Raw genomic sequence first — 16,475 nt, forward strand, 5'->3', positions numbered from 1 at the left:
AGGTTAGCTTTTCCTTTATGCAGCTTATGTTCTTGATCTTCAGAGACCTTTAATAGTTAGTCAGTCAGAAAATGGTTCTCTTCTCAGGACACAGCTTCAGAAGGTTGGGCTTGGAGGTGGGAATTTGCATTCACCTCCTCCCCACTATTTCCTAGGAAACCCACTTAACTTCAGTTGTCCCAAAAGTCCCCCCCCCAGGGAAATTGCATACAATCCCACCATAATACATAAACTTTGCATTTATAATACAATGTATTCCAGATTTATAATACAATGTATTCCAAAGCTATTTGATCTTAATTCAATACAATCACCCAAAGATATTGGAGGAAATTGCCATGTCTGTCACAAGTAGTATGTGTTGTTCAGTGGAAATGTAGCTTTTTACATGGACAGCATGCTATGCCTAGCGATAAATTGTTGTGTATATGCATGTAAGTACTGGAGACTGCTGCCTTTTATGAGCATCAGCATAGTAGAGAGGAATGAACTGCTGACTTGCTGAGTAGCCTTGTGCAGGTCACTTCACTTCTCTGCCTCTGTAAAATGGGGCTAATACAGTCCAAGATGTGTTGCTATAGGAACTAATAAGCTTACATTTTCACAGTATTTTTAGCATATGATGCATCATCTGAGCATTAAGTCATAAAAGGTATAGTGTAGGCAATGTCAAGCAGAGCTTTTCTCCACTACTTGCCATCCCATTGCCTTGGAGGAATAGCTGCTATGGGCAATAGGATGACATTTTCCACATTGATACAATCCTTGGCTTCTCTGCTTTTTTAAAGTATGTTCAAAATCTGGAAAATGTTGACCAATTTATGATAAATGTGGGCAAAACTTAGCATTAAATATTGCTTCTTGAATTGCACAAAGTCTTTTATACATTATTTTATTTTTTCAGTGAAATTATTGCAAAGCAAAACTTTGGAGAGTTCTCCATCTCTGTCATCACAAATTTATTTTAATCTAAAATCAACTGACCATCTGAGAAGTTCTTTTTGGAGCTTGCTGGCTTAGTGGGACATATAACTATTCACCTCTAGGCATCTGCTTAGCTCCTGCCAAGATTGGAGTGAATGAAAACTGTTAACTTCCCGACTATACTCAATGCCCTATCTTAAATTAGTTGTTCCAGTTTCTAATGTTCATATCACAAGTCATGCTGTGCTTAGCATGGATTCACCTCCTTGTTAGCTGTTTTAGCAGAGACCAAGGACTGAATAGACAAAAAGTCTTAGGTACCTTCTCACCCTTAGAAATTGTCAGTCCATAGGAGGGCTCAGGCACAGTATCCAAAAACATGAGGAATCTTGTGTTCCTTCTGCCTGTGTTTATTACTTGTCATGTAGGCAAATATTAGACTTCAGTCTGTAAGAACTCTCAAGCAATCAGTATCCTTAATAGACTATGTTTTTAGTCTATATAGTCTGTAACAATATCTCTTCTGCTTTCAGCTGTGGTTTGCGTACATTTAGATACCTACCACCTGGCTCCAACAGCATATGTATAACCAGCAATGGCTGGGGCTATGAAAAGAAGAATAACCAAACTGATTTTTCAAATGCCAGGTACTAGAGGTCAGGACAGGAGCAGAACAACATCTGTGCACCATTGCTTTCACCTGCCTAAATAGTCATGCAAGAGTAGAGCTAAGAGCTCTGAGCAGTGACCTGTTTCAAGTAATGCCTCTGTGTTTTTTGTTTCCTGTTTAGTTTACTTAGGATTTTAGAGCTTTCGCATTCTGACTAAACTGGTCTTATGTGCACGTCTAGCATATTTTCAGTGTTCCAGAGATCACACAGGAAGCTCGTACTGCATAAGTTTAAGCGATATGCAAAACTACCATCTCTTTTTATAGTGTTTTGGCAATACTGCCAACTGGATGCTAGGGAAATTAGGAGGAAGTAATTTAGCCTTTCACTGTACATTTAACATTTTCAAATAATTTTCACTAAAGAATGGCACTTCTTCTGGTTATTTAGGTTTTGGATATGATAGACAGAGTTTACTATGTAGTTGCCTGAAATTTTACTGCATGTATCATATAAGATTTCTGATACTTGACTCACATTTTAGCAGTAAAGTAAATGTAACTATTCTATTTTTTTAGTCATGCATCATTAGTCCACAGAGATGTACTATATAAAGCTGATGAAAATCACTTCTGTTGTAGAAAAATCTGAGAAAATTCATACAGTTACCTGGGATGTGCCCATGAATATTTTCCTAAGATTTGCTAGATATCACAAAATAGTTTTAAAATTACATTATTTCTAAATCAGGTACCTATAAATTACAAAAGATTAGTGTTTTGCTACTGAATTTTTGGAGTCTCTCCACTTTTTAAGCATTCACAGATGAAAAGTTCAGATGCTTTATAAGAAACAAATGGAAATCAATGTGAGCTATAAATTCATCCTGTTTTCTGCTGTGACTCCCATAAAAAAACCCATGTTACCTGTGAGTTTGAACAAAACTTCATATTTGTTGCTAATCAATTCACCTCCTCAGAGTGAAAATGGAGAAATTCTTCCCCAGGCAAAATCAAATGGAGATTCCACCCTCTTGCAGCAAATGCTAGCATTCTGCCTGGCAAAACTGTCAGTTAGAACCCTGTGTGAGACCATTGTAGAGCTATGGAGTGGGACTGAATGGGAATGGCAGTGGATATTGCAGGGCAGGTGTTCCCCAAAACCTTGGGGAAGTTTTGACCTAAGCTGGTGAAGATAAGCTTAGGAGGTTTTTCATGCAGGTCCCCACATCTGTACCCTAGAGTTCAGAGTGGGGGAGGAACCTTGACAGCAGGTCAAGAGCAGGATTAAATATAGTCTCACGCAGGGCTGTACTGTCATTCACTGTAACCTTAGCAATTTCCTCATCCTCACCTTGAAAGCCTTGTGCAGTTCCACTCCTGCCTCCATCTCTGCCCTTGCCTCCTAACACATCCCCACCCATGCCTTTATGCTTGGCCTTAATGAACACTTCACCACCTCACCATTTTTCATGCTGCCTCCCATGCTCAGAACAGCCTCCTTCTTCCAGTGTGACAAGTCACTCAGGGGTGGCTGGTCATTGCAGCCTTGCAGAAAAGTCAAACATCCAGCAGACCTTCAGGGGGTTCTGATGCAGTTTCTCCTCCTGGGAACTGTGGGCAGCTGTGCCACAGAATAGACAAACTGTCTGTCTTCATCTGCTCCCCTGTGATATCCAAGCTGCCAAAGTTCTCTGATGACAAGGCAAAGAAGCTGGAAGAAGGAGGAAGACAGAAAATGAAGATCAGGGTGGGTGACAAAGGTTGAAAGGTGGGGATGGCTGGGGAGGGAGAGCATGGTAGGGAGGGACAGACGAAAGGAGACTAATATGGATGATGGATCAATGGGAAGGATGTTCCAGCATCTTGTAATCATCCCTCATCCCCCTCCATCCAGTTCCCTCTCCAGGTCACTCGACAAACCTTAATAACCACATTCTCTTCTCAGAGTGCTCCATAGAATCATAGAATCATAGAATATCGGGGTTGGAAGGGACCCCTGAAGGTCATCTAGTCCAACCCCCTGCTCGAAGCAGGACCAATTCCCAGTTAAATCATCCCAGCCAGGACTTTGTCAAGCCTGACCTTAAAAACCTCTAAGGAAGGAGATTCTACCACCTCCCTAGGTAACGCATTCCAGTGTTTCACCACCCTCTTAGTGAAAAAGTTTTTCCTAATATCCAACCTAAACCTCCCCCACTGCAACTTGAAGTTGCAACTCCAGGTTCCCTCCAGCTCTTAAGAGTCCCTGCACTTCTCCAACCCTTCCCCTAGATCTCCCAATCTACCATCACACTCTCTTCTTCTCTCCCAACCCCTTACTTGCTTCTGGGGAGTTGGGGGTGGGTCCTGTAGATGGGTCCTGTTTCTGATGCAGTAGAATTTTACTCATAGTCATTGGGTGATCTGTGAGCATGTGATGTGTGTTGGGAGGATAGCTGGGAGATAATCTATCAGTGGCTGAAGACAAAAAAAAATCAAAATATCGTAACTCTTCTGCCAGATGAAGCCACAGCAACCAGGGCCGGGTTCAATATCTAGGGCGGGGGTGGTCAACCTGTGGCTCCAGAGCCGCATGTGGCTCTTCAGAGGTTAATATGTGGCTCCTTACCTAGGCACTGATTCTGGGGCTGGAGCTATAGATGTTTCCTTTCCAGTGCGCTGGGAGGTGCTCACCGTTCAACCCCCTGCTCTACCCCAAGCCCTGCCCCCACTCCACCCTGTCCCCCAAGGCCCCTGCCCCTTCCCCTGAGCCTGCCATGCCCTCACTCCTCCCCCCTCCCCTCATGGCCTCCTGTGCATGTGAAACAGCTGATTGCAGTGGGTGGGGGGAGGGGGGAGTAGGCGTTGATTGTGGTGGGTGGGGGGAGTAGGCACTGATTAAGATGGGAGGTGCTGGGGGGCTGCTGACATAATACTGTGGCTCTTTGGCAATGTACACTGGTAAATTCTGGCTCCTTCTCAGGCTCAGGTTGGCCACTCCTGATCTAGGGCTTCCTTGTCAACAATACAACACAGAACTGGCTCAAGCCCCCACCCCGTAACCTGGGGAAATTACACACCATACTTGGACACCTCTGGGAGGCAATACCTCCCTATTCACAAGTACAGAGTCTGAGGGTCGAAAAGAAACTTTTAATGAAAGGAGGGAAGGCACCTGACTTTAATTCGGGAAAATGCCACAAGCAGGATCCATAAACATAATGCTGTGAGCAGGACACCCACCCCAGTATGTGTGAGGCAGTGCCTTCTGCCTCATGTTCTTGAGTTCTACAACCAAAAGGTCCTTTACTGTGCCCCTCTCTGATTCCCTCACCATACCCCACTCACAGGGGTTGTCCTTGGTTACTAAGGACCTAGGGTTCAGAGGTGCATCTGTGTGAGTTCACCTCCCACACAGGGAAGAAGGTACCTGGCTTGCTCTGCCATCTGAGCACTTGGTCCGGTTGGCCGCCCTGCCAGCCCCGCCCGCTGTCAGTCACCTTCTACTGCCACCTGCCTCTCTGCTGTGACCTCTGCAGGTCAGTCTTTTAGTGATTATCAGTTCTTAGTGATTTTCAGCTCTTAGCAGGCTGAGTAGAAATGTTGTCCCATCACAAGTGATTTCAGCTCCTAGTAAAGCACTTAACAAAACAAAAGACTCCTAATGGACCCTATTTAGCTCTATCTTTGAACAGTAGGGAGGAACAGGTTAAACCAGACCAGGGATCTTTAGGTAGAGTCTACACCTCCTGGCTGAGACACCTGTCGCCACCCCTCTTACTTTCACAGGGGTCTGGCATTCGAGCCCCTGACTTTATGAAGTCCTTTCAGATGAGGTTGACCTCGTTATTTGGGATAGGTTAAGCATAGTTCTGCTCCCCGTACAATAAAGACAACAATATTAATAACATCACTTCACTGCCCCTGAATTCAGTACTAAAGTGATTTATAACCCAGCACCAGCCAAAGTTGATCACTTGGAGCTACACAGCTCCTATCTGGACTCATGATGGAATCCTTGAGGAATTCCACCATGATTTCAACAATTTCCATCCCGCCATCAACCTCAGCCTAGACCAATCCACACAAGCAGTCCATTTCCTGGACACTACTGTGCTAATAACCACCCTGTACCGGAAACCTACTGACCACTATACTTACCTACATGCCTCCAGCTTCCATCCAGGACACACCACACGATCCATTGTCTACAGCCAAGCTCTAAGATACAACTGCATTTGCTCCAATCCCTCAGACAGAGACAAACACCTACAAGATCTCTCTCAAGCATTCTAAAAACTACAATACCCACCTGCTGAAGTGAAGAAACAGATTGACAGAGCCAGAAGAGTACCCAGAAGTCACCTACTACAGCACAGGCCCAACAAAGAAAATAAGAAAATGCCACTAGCTGTCACCTTCAGCCCCCAACTAAAACCTCTCCAGCACATCATCAAAGATTTACAACCTATCCTGAAAAATGATCCCTCACTCTCACAGATCTTTGGAGACAGACCAGTCCTTGCTTACAGTCCCCCCGGCCTGAAGAAAATACTCACCAGCAACCACACACCATACAACAAAAACACTGACCCAGGAACCTATCCTTGCAACAAAGCGTGATGCCAACTCTATCCACATATTTATTCAAGTGACACCATCATAGGACCTAATCACATTAGCCACGCCATCAGGGCGTGATATATGCCATCATGTGCAACAATGCCCCTCTGCCATGTACATTGGCCAAACCGGACAGTCTCTATGCAAAAGAATAAATGGACACAAATCTGACATCAGGAATCATAACATTCAAAAACCGGTAGAAGAACACTTTTACCTCTCTGGCCACTCAGTGAAAGATTTAAGGGTGGCAATTTTGCAACAGAAAAGCTTCAAAAACAAACTCCAATGAGAAACTGCTGAGCTTGAATTAATATGCAAACTAGATACCATTAACTTGGATTTGAATAGAGACTGGGAGTGGCTGGGTCATTACACATATCAAATCTATTTCCCTAAAGTTAAGTATCCTCAAACCTTCTTGTCAACTGTCTAAATGAGCCATCTTGATTTATCACTACAAAAGTTGTTTTCTCCTGCTGATAGTAGCTCATCTTAAATAATTAGCCTCTCACAGTTTGTATGGCAACTTCCAACTTATATATTCTTACTATATGTTCCATTCTATACGTCTGATGAAGTGGGCTGTAGCCCACGGAAACTTATGCTTTAATAAATTTGTTAGTCTCGAAGGTGCCACAAGTACTCCTGTTCTTTTTGCAGATACAGACTAACACGGCTGCTACTCTGAAACATGTAAATACAGTTTGCACCTAAAGTCTCTTCCCCCTCCCCAGCTAGCTGTCAGGGGAGAGTTCATTCAGACCCTGCTTACAATATCCTACCAAGAGCTCAATGGAGAGTTTCGCAGGCTGTCCTGCATTATCCAAACGGGCCAGACTTCGCAATGATTTTGATGACCCTTTATAGCCAGTCAGCCAGGAAATAAGCATTGATAGCACAATGGAAGAAGTCTCATCCTTCCCTTCTGAACAGAGGAAAGTCACTTGTGATGGAATGGAAAGTGTGGAAGGTAGTTATAGAGGTATAAGGTAGTGAAGTGGGCTTTTGTGGAGCTCATAAGATATAAATAGTTCAAATTTCAGTTCCTTAGGTTCATCCTGTCTGGGTGAGGAAATAGTGTTGAGACTAACTATGGGAAGTAATCCAGAGAAGCAGACTGCTTGCTTGGTTTTCTAAGAACTGGCACATGAGGATGTGTTAAAACAGAATATTAAAGAAACAGAAATGTTTATCAGTGTGGGTTTAACCAGCCTGAAGTTGAAACAGATATAACTTCTCTAGTAAACCTTCTGAGTACTTACTGTGGTTGGAATTATTGTTTTACAAACTCCAAGTAACTGAATGGTAAGCAACATGTTTACTAAACCTCCCTTTAAAAAATGCACAAGTAGATTTGTTGCAAGCTTTTTATTTTAGCACTCAAAGCATTTACAGAAGGTAAGAAAAGGGAAGTTGTCTCAGGGCTTAGCAGCACAATTCCTCCCAGCATTTCCTTTGAAACAGCATATTTACCATCTGCAAAAAATTAATGCTATTCTCTACATTTATTGTAATTTTAGCTGGAAAAAAAATCTGTTTTTGTCCTATTGTGCTGCCTGTTATCCAAGACTCAAGGTTTTCTTCTATAGACGTTGATGCAAGTGACTTATCGGTACGGTGGTTAGCTCCTGCTTTGCAGGAAGTGGTTTTTTTACTCCCTCCCCACCCTGCTTTCTTTCTGTCTTTATAAGCTGAGGGAGATTAAACCAATTGCACCCTTTAGACATGTGACCTACATGGTTTCCGTTTTTAGAAATAGTTAAACAGTCGCAAGTTGATGGCAGTTGGAGATAAGAAGAAGACGTCCATGATTCTGTAGGTAAGGAACCTTACATTAACCTTAATGTAATTCATGAAGCCTATTGTTAAAGATGTGTGATAAGAGGTATGTTTATATATCCTTTCACAGAGACAATTTTAGACACAAATTTTAATATTTAAATGATTATTTTATTCCTCTTGGCATTATTTGTTAACTTTAGTACTATAAGCATATGGTATAAGCAACTGTGAAGGGTGCACAAAAGTATATAGTCATTAAAGGGCCAACACCAGCCCTCAGTTACATTCACACAGCTGTGGAAGTTAGGGCAGAGTTTGGAACTTTATTGTTTGGGGCTAAACTGTTCTGAAAAGGAAGGAGGGAGAGTAAAAAAAGCCTTCTCCTCTCTGTGGAAGCTAATGCGCTTATTACATGATGGGGTCATGTAGCTCCATAAACGCCAGGAGTACTGTTACACTATTTGTACTGCAGTGCAAGGACGAGAGACAACTGCAGCCCCTGCAGTCTAATGAGCCAAGTGACTACTCCCTCCTTGTAACACCTCATGTGCAAACCATCCCAAAGGGGGTGAGAAAGAGGCAAGGCTATAACTATTGTCTCCCCTGTCCTGGCTGGAAAGGGAGAGAGGAGAACATTGCACCATTACAAGACCGCACTAGCGTATTTTGGGAAATCTCCCACTGTTAAATTATCACCATTGCAGCAGCACCTATGATAGCAACAATGGGAGTGCTAATGCAGATAGAAGACAGGTGTTTTTAAGTCTACATAATAGGGTGGTAAAACATCTGTTCCCTATTTACACTAGTGTTCCTATTATTATCATAATAATGGAGCTGTTTCAGTGGAAATGCAATGGTGGGATACTTCCGGGAAGATGCTAATGTAGACATGACCTATTGGATGATGCATTATACATGTTCTTTCTGTACTCTGATCTGCTCAGAGCGGGGTTATACTTCCTGAACCACAGTCTCTCCCAGAGCTTCCCTTTGGACCATATTGCTCTGAATTGCCCTTAACATGGCGCTGTGTATAAATCTCACAATCTGGCCCTTAATCTTACTCGGAGAAATAACTAATCAGCAAGACGTACACATGACACACTGTTATGTTTTAATGATGGTCAGCATTTTAAGATTTCATTTTGTGGGACAATATAACAAAGGTTTGATTTTTGGTTACTTTGCATATTATGCAAAACTCAGTCACATTTGTAAATGAGTGCCTTATCACAAAAAATAGCTTGGTTATTTTCTGGAAATTTGGGTCATAGCTGAGAGAAATCATACATGGTTTGAAGTTCCCTTTTGCAATTTGCATACTGACTGTATTGTGTATGGAGGACAGGCTTTTTATTACTGTGATGACAACCCAAAGTGTCTGAACTTCTCAGAGACAAAAGCATTCTGTGTATACTAAAGCAGTGAAGGCAAATACAAGGAACATAGTTTATATAAAAAGACTCTGTATTTGTCTGTTTGATACTTTTAATGTTTACTGTTGCAATGTGCTGTTGGTCATTTGAAATTCACTTTTTTGGAGAGTTGCAAAATTTGTTTGAATTCACAACTTCTTTTTTTCTTTCTTCCCCCTGTAGTTTAACCCACTTTTCCCAAGGGTAATTCAACTTAAAAACATGTTTTTTTTTTTCCCAGAAAAGAAAGGTCTGTGCTCTGTTTTCCAGATGGAGGTCCCCATCTACCCAATTATACCCTAACCCTATGCTGGTACATATGGGTGCTTATTTGAAATGTGATAGATCATTCTCTCCCACACGTATAAACAGTATCCACATTATCTTCCTATACTTAGAAGCTACTACCATACCGTGATCTCTAAAGTGTGGCAAATGTTTAGGTTGTGATGGTATCTTCTGCGTATCTTAACACAGCTTCTGTGAGGCTACTACTCCTCTTGCACACAGGTGAATGGAGAATGGATGTGTGAATGGGAACTGACAGGTACCTTTTAACTGTGCCCCACTCTCTTCCCACTGTGCTGGCCAATGCAGGTGTGAGGAGAGAAGTAACCAGGTAATGAGCTGGTGTAGATATTTTCCACTCTGAAGCAAAAAAGGAAGTAGGAGCCAAATTGTGACTCTGGTCTTCTCTTGGGTAAGTATTATTATGTGTTGCCCCCTACTTAGCACTACAGCCACAATCTAACCCACACTATTTTACTCAGTTGTAGAGAAGAGTTATAGCTGATGCCAAGATTTGTTACTTGTCCCCAGTCATGAATACTAAAGAGAGAGCTCCCAGCCAAGCTTTCAGGCAGTATGCAGTCTGATAAATTCACAATGCTTCACCCCTTTACTAGTTCTTCCAAATGGTGTGTTTGCTACACTCTGCATAGATTTTGGAGTTTGATACAGAGGTGGGGAAGGCCTCTGGACTATTGGAATTACAGGCAACTGATGGACTATCTCCTGTTGGCTGGTCAAAAGCAAAGTCCTCTGGGTTCTTTGAGGCTGACCACCTGCAATTCTGATCTTTTCCCATCTTTCTATAAGCAAGTGTTATGACTGTGCCTTTGCCAGGGAAGGCTACTAACTGTTCTTAAACTTGCAGAGATCTATTCCCTCCTCCAGAAACCTTCTCTTGATGCTTGCCAGTCATGCACAGAAGAGAGCAGACAATCTGTGAGAATGGACATATGTGTTATCAATGAGAGATTTGAAATGTGGCACCTGTTAAGTTCTCCTGTCTACTCAGCATATATATAATGCCTTTTGGGGTGATCATTTTAAAAGACAATTTTGAGTATTGTTAGAATGCTGGTGTAATTATGGAGACACTGGTTGTGGTTCCTTAGTTAAGGCTGTGTTCCAGTTTGCACTTAAATGACTTTCTTTTGTATGAAAAGTACAGGGTATTCTCCCCAAACTTACATGACTTATTCTTTGAGTTGAGAATGTACAGTTGTGTATCTCTTGGCCTGGTCTCAGTAGTTCATTCTCTCCACTATCTGATATCACTTCCTGGATGCATCAGAACCTACAGTTTCGTTACTGGTGGAAGTTGTCTATATGAAGAAGCTTTGGTCTTCTTTAAGGTTTTTCTTCAGAGGCAGTGAGCCAGGTTAAGAATCTCAGCATAACTTCTGGCCATGCTTCTTCCGTGGTATGCCAACTGCCCAAGCATAGTACAAAAGTGATTTTTCTAGTTGCATAATTTGCCCAAATCTGTGCCCTTATTTATCCTGTGATGACCTTGTAACAGCAGCAGATGCTGTTGTGACTATGAGGCCTAATTATAGTAATACCCTCTTAGTGAGGCTCACAGCAGGGGTCTCCATTACTTCCAGCTTGTTTAGAATGCAGCAGCACATACGCTCTTTGTCTGAGCAATTGTGAACGTGTTATAGCTGCCTTGACTTCTTTAAGTTAGGGGCAGGTTGACACTTCCAGCTTTGAATGCCCTTTGAATGCCCCGGGCTATACTGGGGAGCTCTCTGACCCTCAGTTTGACAGATGTCTACATTCACAAAATATCCACCTTTTAGAGAGGCCACTATTGTGTATTGGGTCCACAGGTGATTGTGCCTTTGCTGCATTGGGCACTAGGGTGTGGAACTTGCTCTCCTCCCACACACACCTTGAAGCCCATCTTGGTCCATCTCTCCCTGATTTTGACAAGGATCTCAATGATTTTTTTTCCAAAGGTGTATTTTACAATGAACACTGTTAATCTCCCATTTCTGTCCCCAACCCTCATTATATATTAGACCCTCTCATTTGCTAGTCTATATGAATTTTAATAATGTGGTTTTTAAGTATGTTTTAGTGTCATGTAGGCCCAAATTGTCAATGCATCTCCTGCTCCAATTAAAGTCAGTAGGGTCTGCAAGTGCCCGGAACATCTGACTCAGGTCAGCAACCCAAATTAGTATCTTTGGAAAACTTAGATCCTTAACCTGTCTGTATCAGTGTTCCCACCTTTACAGCAGGCTTTACTCAGCTGGGTTGTTGTTAGAATTAAAGGGCTACATAACAGATGTTGGTATTATCTAACTGACCTTCTAAGACTGTTTAGGCTCACAAATTACTTGGCAAAATATTAACTAAGGGAGCATATAGGTCCTTTAAAAATACTTTAAAAAAACCCAACACCTTAAGTAAGCTCAGGTCATTAGAGATTCCAGAGAAAGTGATGAATGGTTGGTTAAGACACTGACTTATTGTGGTAAAGTAATACATTTTCCCAACAGAATGGTTTCCCATTTGAGCTGGAAGGGTATTAAATACCTGAGCTTCTTAGAGTGTTACTTGCAGATACCCTAAATATACCTGAAAATATTTTATTTTTATTGTGGTATGTCAAACTCAGCATCTTATTGTACTAACTAGACACTTAACAATGTGTAAATTGACACTGTCCCTGTCCCATGGACCTTAAAGTGTTCCTGGAGTTGGGCCTGGCTCAGGTCTAACATATCTGTTTTCAGCACTACTGCAATATCATAAGAAGAAAAAAAAATATAAGGCAGACAAATGAAAAGAGAGCAAGCCAAAAAATGTGTTTTAAGACTGTGCTTGCTCTTGTTCTTGTAATTTCCTTTCCCACCCCACCCTAAGTAAAGTTTGTGACATATGGTACATTCCGTTGCTGAATCAGATATCACACACACAAATTTGTCATTATGTTGCACACAGACACTTAGCACCTATAGCTGTTTGCCAGCTAGCCAGCATGCTGCTAAACTCTCTCTCTCTGGGCAGCAGAGAGGGAACTATAACTCATAGTTATAGTGAAAAGAGCGGTCCACGACTTTTGCCACTAATAATAATAATCCCAAACAACAGAATCAGTGCTTGAATCAAAACCATTATTCTGTCTCTGGGACTAGTAAAATAATCATTCCATATAGTAGACCTAGTGTTTGAGCCAAACCCACCATTCTTATGGCTCCTCTTGACTGTGAGTAGCTCTCACATGGGCCACCTGGTTTTTTAGATCTGGGTGAGAGGTTGTTTGAGCTTGAATTAGGTCAGCATACCATTGGCCGATGTTATATTTTAGTTATTTTGAAAGAAAAAGAGGAGGAAGTGACAATAGACTAGTTGTTCAAAACTCCTATGACTGCTCTTCTTACAATGTCAGGCAGCACTGACCCTATGGCTGTTCAGAGCCAGCCCAAAGGATTTGGGAACAGTACAACTATTAGTACATAGCACCCCCTTCCTTGTGGTAGTCCGTTGGCCTCAATAAAGTAATATGTGGAGAGGGTCAGGAGGGTTTCTAGCCTAAATAATTGGCTAAAGAAACTGGCCCCCTCCGTCAGTTGATTCTTGCTTTTCCTCTGTGGCTGTTCTCTGAGATTCTCTAGTGCTCCAGTGATACTGGTTTGAGTAGCATGCAGGGATGCTTGTTGAAGAACCAGAAGGTCCTGTAGAGATAGAAGTCAATAAGAGTGGATGACTTTCTCCCTGATTTTTATCATCCTTTTTCATTATTGTACTTTTGGATCTTTGTAACATGGTCATTTCTTGAAAGCCAGCAGGATGAGGAGGTGGCACTTCACTAACTATGTCCACACTACCGCGGTAAATTGACCTATGCTATGCAACTCCAGTTACGTGAATAATGTATCTGGAGTCGACATACCATAGGTCGAGTTACTGCGGGGCCTACACCACAGGGGATCGACAGGAGAAACTCTCCCATCAACTTACCTTGCTCTTCTCGCTGGGGGTAGATTGTGGGGGTTGACTGGAGCGCAATCTGCTGTTGATTTGGTGGGTCTTCACTAGACCGATGGATGGATCTCAGAGTGTCAATCCTGGCTGTAATGTAAATGTAGCTTAAGATGTGGAACTCAAAATAATACATTAATCAAAGTGAAAATAATATATATATACAAAGTGATTAAAAAAATGAAAAGGTTTCTTACACTAGCTATATTATGTGTTGTGGTGTAGATACTCAGTGATATGCTGTTACGTACAAACGGGAAGTTGTTTTATTGTTCTTGACAAATATGGTGTCTTTGGATATGTCTGTCACAGTAAAGTAGGACTGGGTATGCATTATGGTCCAGTGATTAGGACACTAACGTGGGACTTGAGAGACTGGAGTGCTGTGAGATCTTCTGATGGAAAGCACTATATAAGAATGAGATATTATTATTTCTTGGGTTCTTCACTTTGTGCTAAGCATGCACATGATTAAAGAATATTTAATATTTTAAACATATACCTCCTTTAAAAATAACTTAAGGTACCATAGGTGTTTCTCCCTTATTGACAACCAGGTGCTTTAGTAATAGCCAGTGATGTCAAGTAAATTGAGGCCAATTAAATCACCTCCCTTGAACAAATCCCCTTTGGGGCAGATGCCTTTCTCTTCCGACCTTCTCTCCAGCAGCATAATGGAGAGAAGTTCAAGGGGTAGGGGAGAAGAGTGCTGTGAAGGAAGAAAGAGCAGCCAGCTTGTAGTCCATTCAGTGTATCATTAGAATGCAATCTGGGATGGCTGGCAGTGCCCAGATCCTTCACTATGGCAGGTCCATGGAGTGCAGAAGAGACAGGGAGAGACCAGAGGGGCTTGCTGGCTTCTAGCCACTAAGGCTGAATTTACAGTTGCTGGTGGGGATGAAAAAAGTTTGCCCCAAAGAGTGAAAAGTTGCAGCCCTATTGCAGAGTACTGCCCTCACTTCAGGAACTGCACCAGAGGCCCAATGGGGAAAACCTGAAGTGGGATTGAGGAGCTGGCCAGCTTGTGATTTCAAGAAAACAGTAGGCAGAGGACTGTAACTGGAAAAAAGGAAAGCAGGAGAAGCCTGTGACCAGGCAAGGAGCGAGGAATGTAGGAAATACATCAATTAGATTCCTGTTGTTTTTTCAGGTGGGAAGTGGAAGGCAGGGACCCTGCTCATTTTCAGGAGGAGTAGGAGAGCTGTTCTAGGAGTTATAAATTAGGAGCTACTGTAGACAATGTGAGATAGGAAGAATTCCAGGTGGGTTAGTTGATTGGTAGATTTTATTTGAGATATCAATAATAATTTTGTGTGTGCACAGGGGGGATATTTGGGGTGTATCTAGCTGGCCAAATCCCTATCATTTATTCTGGACACCAACTGCAACTTGTCATAGCATCAGAAAGAAAAAGCCTTTGGTTGCATAACCATTTTAAACATTTTTATCATGTTTTTAAATACTTGGGAAAGTTTGTTCTTTTGCCTTTCCCATGCAATAAACTTGGAGCCACCAATCGTACAGGCCTTGTCTTCACTAGGAAAAAAATGAGTTTTTAATCTGTATTAACTAACCTGCTTTGAAGATAGGGCAGTTACAGTTATGATTTTAACCTGTGTAAACTGGTTGAGGCTCCTCCCTTTGGATTTTCCTCACCCAGTTAACAGGTTAAATCTACTGTTGCCTTGTATTCACTTGGATTTTAATAGAGCTTAGTTTAACATGGGTTAAAAGCACACCCTTTTTTCTAGTGAAGGCACAGCTATAGTCAAAATGAAAGTGAAATTTGTGTTAGCACAGTTGTGAAGTCAGAACTTGTACAACACAGGAAGGTCTTCTTGAGTCACTGGAATACTTACTGCTTCACTCATTTGAAGTTCTTTGGTGCTGGATGTAGAATTGTGCCAAACTTTTCATCATCAGGTGCCTGCTTCAGGTAAGTATCTATAGTTTGGGCGCTTATCTGAATCTTGCCCAGATACGTTTTGCAAAATGGTGCTGGAAATATCTCAAACAGGTTTTCTGTGAGATTTCTAGCACTTCTACTTCTTGTTGCCACTGAAACTGTTGCAAAAACAACCTTTCTCATGGTATTTCATCGGCTCTGATCTGGTCTGGTAGCATGAAGGAAACAACACTTTTTTAAAGAATTTAGAATCTCAAAAAAGGTACAGTTCAATATGGGTTTAAAAACTGGTGAAAATTCAGGATTTTTATGACATCCAACTTCCTAGTGAAAAATGTTTCTTATACAAAATGAAAAATTCTCATTTTGCAGTATTCTGGAAACAACATTAAGAAGCATCATATGCATGAGTAGAGTGAAACTTTTGCATTTAGATCTACTCAGTCTTGTATACACTGGTTAGAATTTCATAATTTTATTTCTGTATTGACAGAGGGTTTTTCTTTCCCTTTGCTACACACAGTTGGGAGTATAGCTGGCCTGTAGTAGCTCAAACACTATTGCCCAAGCTGAGCAGTGATAGGAACACATCGATCAGCATTTCTCTAGCTGTATCCGGTCTAGCATTAAACTAATTGGATCAATGTGATCCTAGCTCTGCTGCTGACAGCAATTGTTACTGTCAACAGCATAATGGGCAAACAATTTCTAGTTTGTTGAACATCAGCTGATATTTTTCCAGCTGTTTTTGGCACTGAAACAGAGTCAATATTCAACATATCTGGAGTATATTTTATGTAGTTTACGCAGCCTAATAATGGAAATCAGCTTGGTTATGAGTCAAATAGATTAAGGTAAGACATTAAATATGTTGCAAACAGGAAGTACTGTAAGTAGCAGTTTGCATGGGGAGGGTTCTTTTTTTGCAATAGTTCATATTCACGTG

General features: G+C 41.7%; 1 protein-coding gene across 4 annotated transcripts in view; it reads left to right on the forward strand.

The window, feature by feature from the left end:
- The first annotated feature begins 7,857 nt into the window (after positions 1-7,857).
- ARHGAP15 (Rho GTPase activating protein 15) overlaps positions 7,858-16,475 on the forward strand; it is a 463,932-nt gene continuing 455,314 nt past the window's right edge. The window contains exon 1 of one of the 4 annotated variants that reach the window (XM_073305398.2): positions 7,858-7,961. The gene's annotated coding sequence lies outside the window, so the exon portion shown is untranslated. Of the gene's footprint in view, positions 7,962-15,308; positions 15,560-16,475 lie in introns of those variants that run through there. The other 3 variants (XM_073305399.2, XM_073305401.2, XM_073305400.2) reach the window with 3 other exon arrangements.

The sequence above is a fragment of the Lepidochelys kempii genome, chromosome 11 (genome assembly GCF_965140285.1).
Source record: "Lepidochelys kempii isolate rLepKem1 chromosome 11, rLepKem1.hap1, whole genome shotgun sequence".
NCBI lineage: Eukaryota > Metazoa > Chordata > Testudines > Cheloniidae > Lepidochelys > Lepidochelys kempii.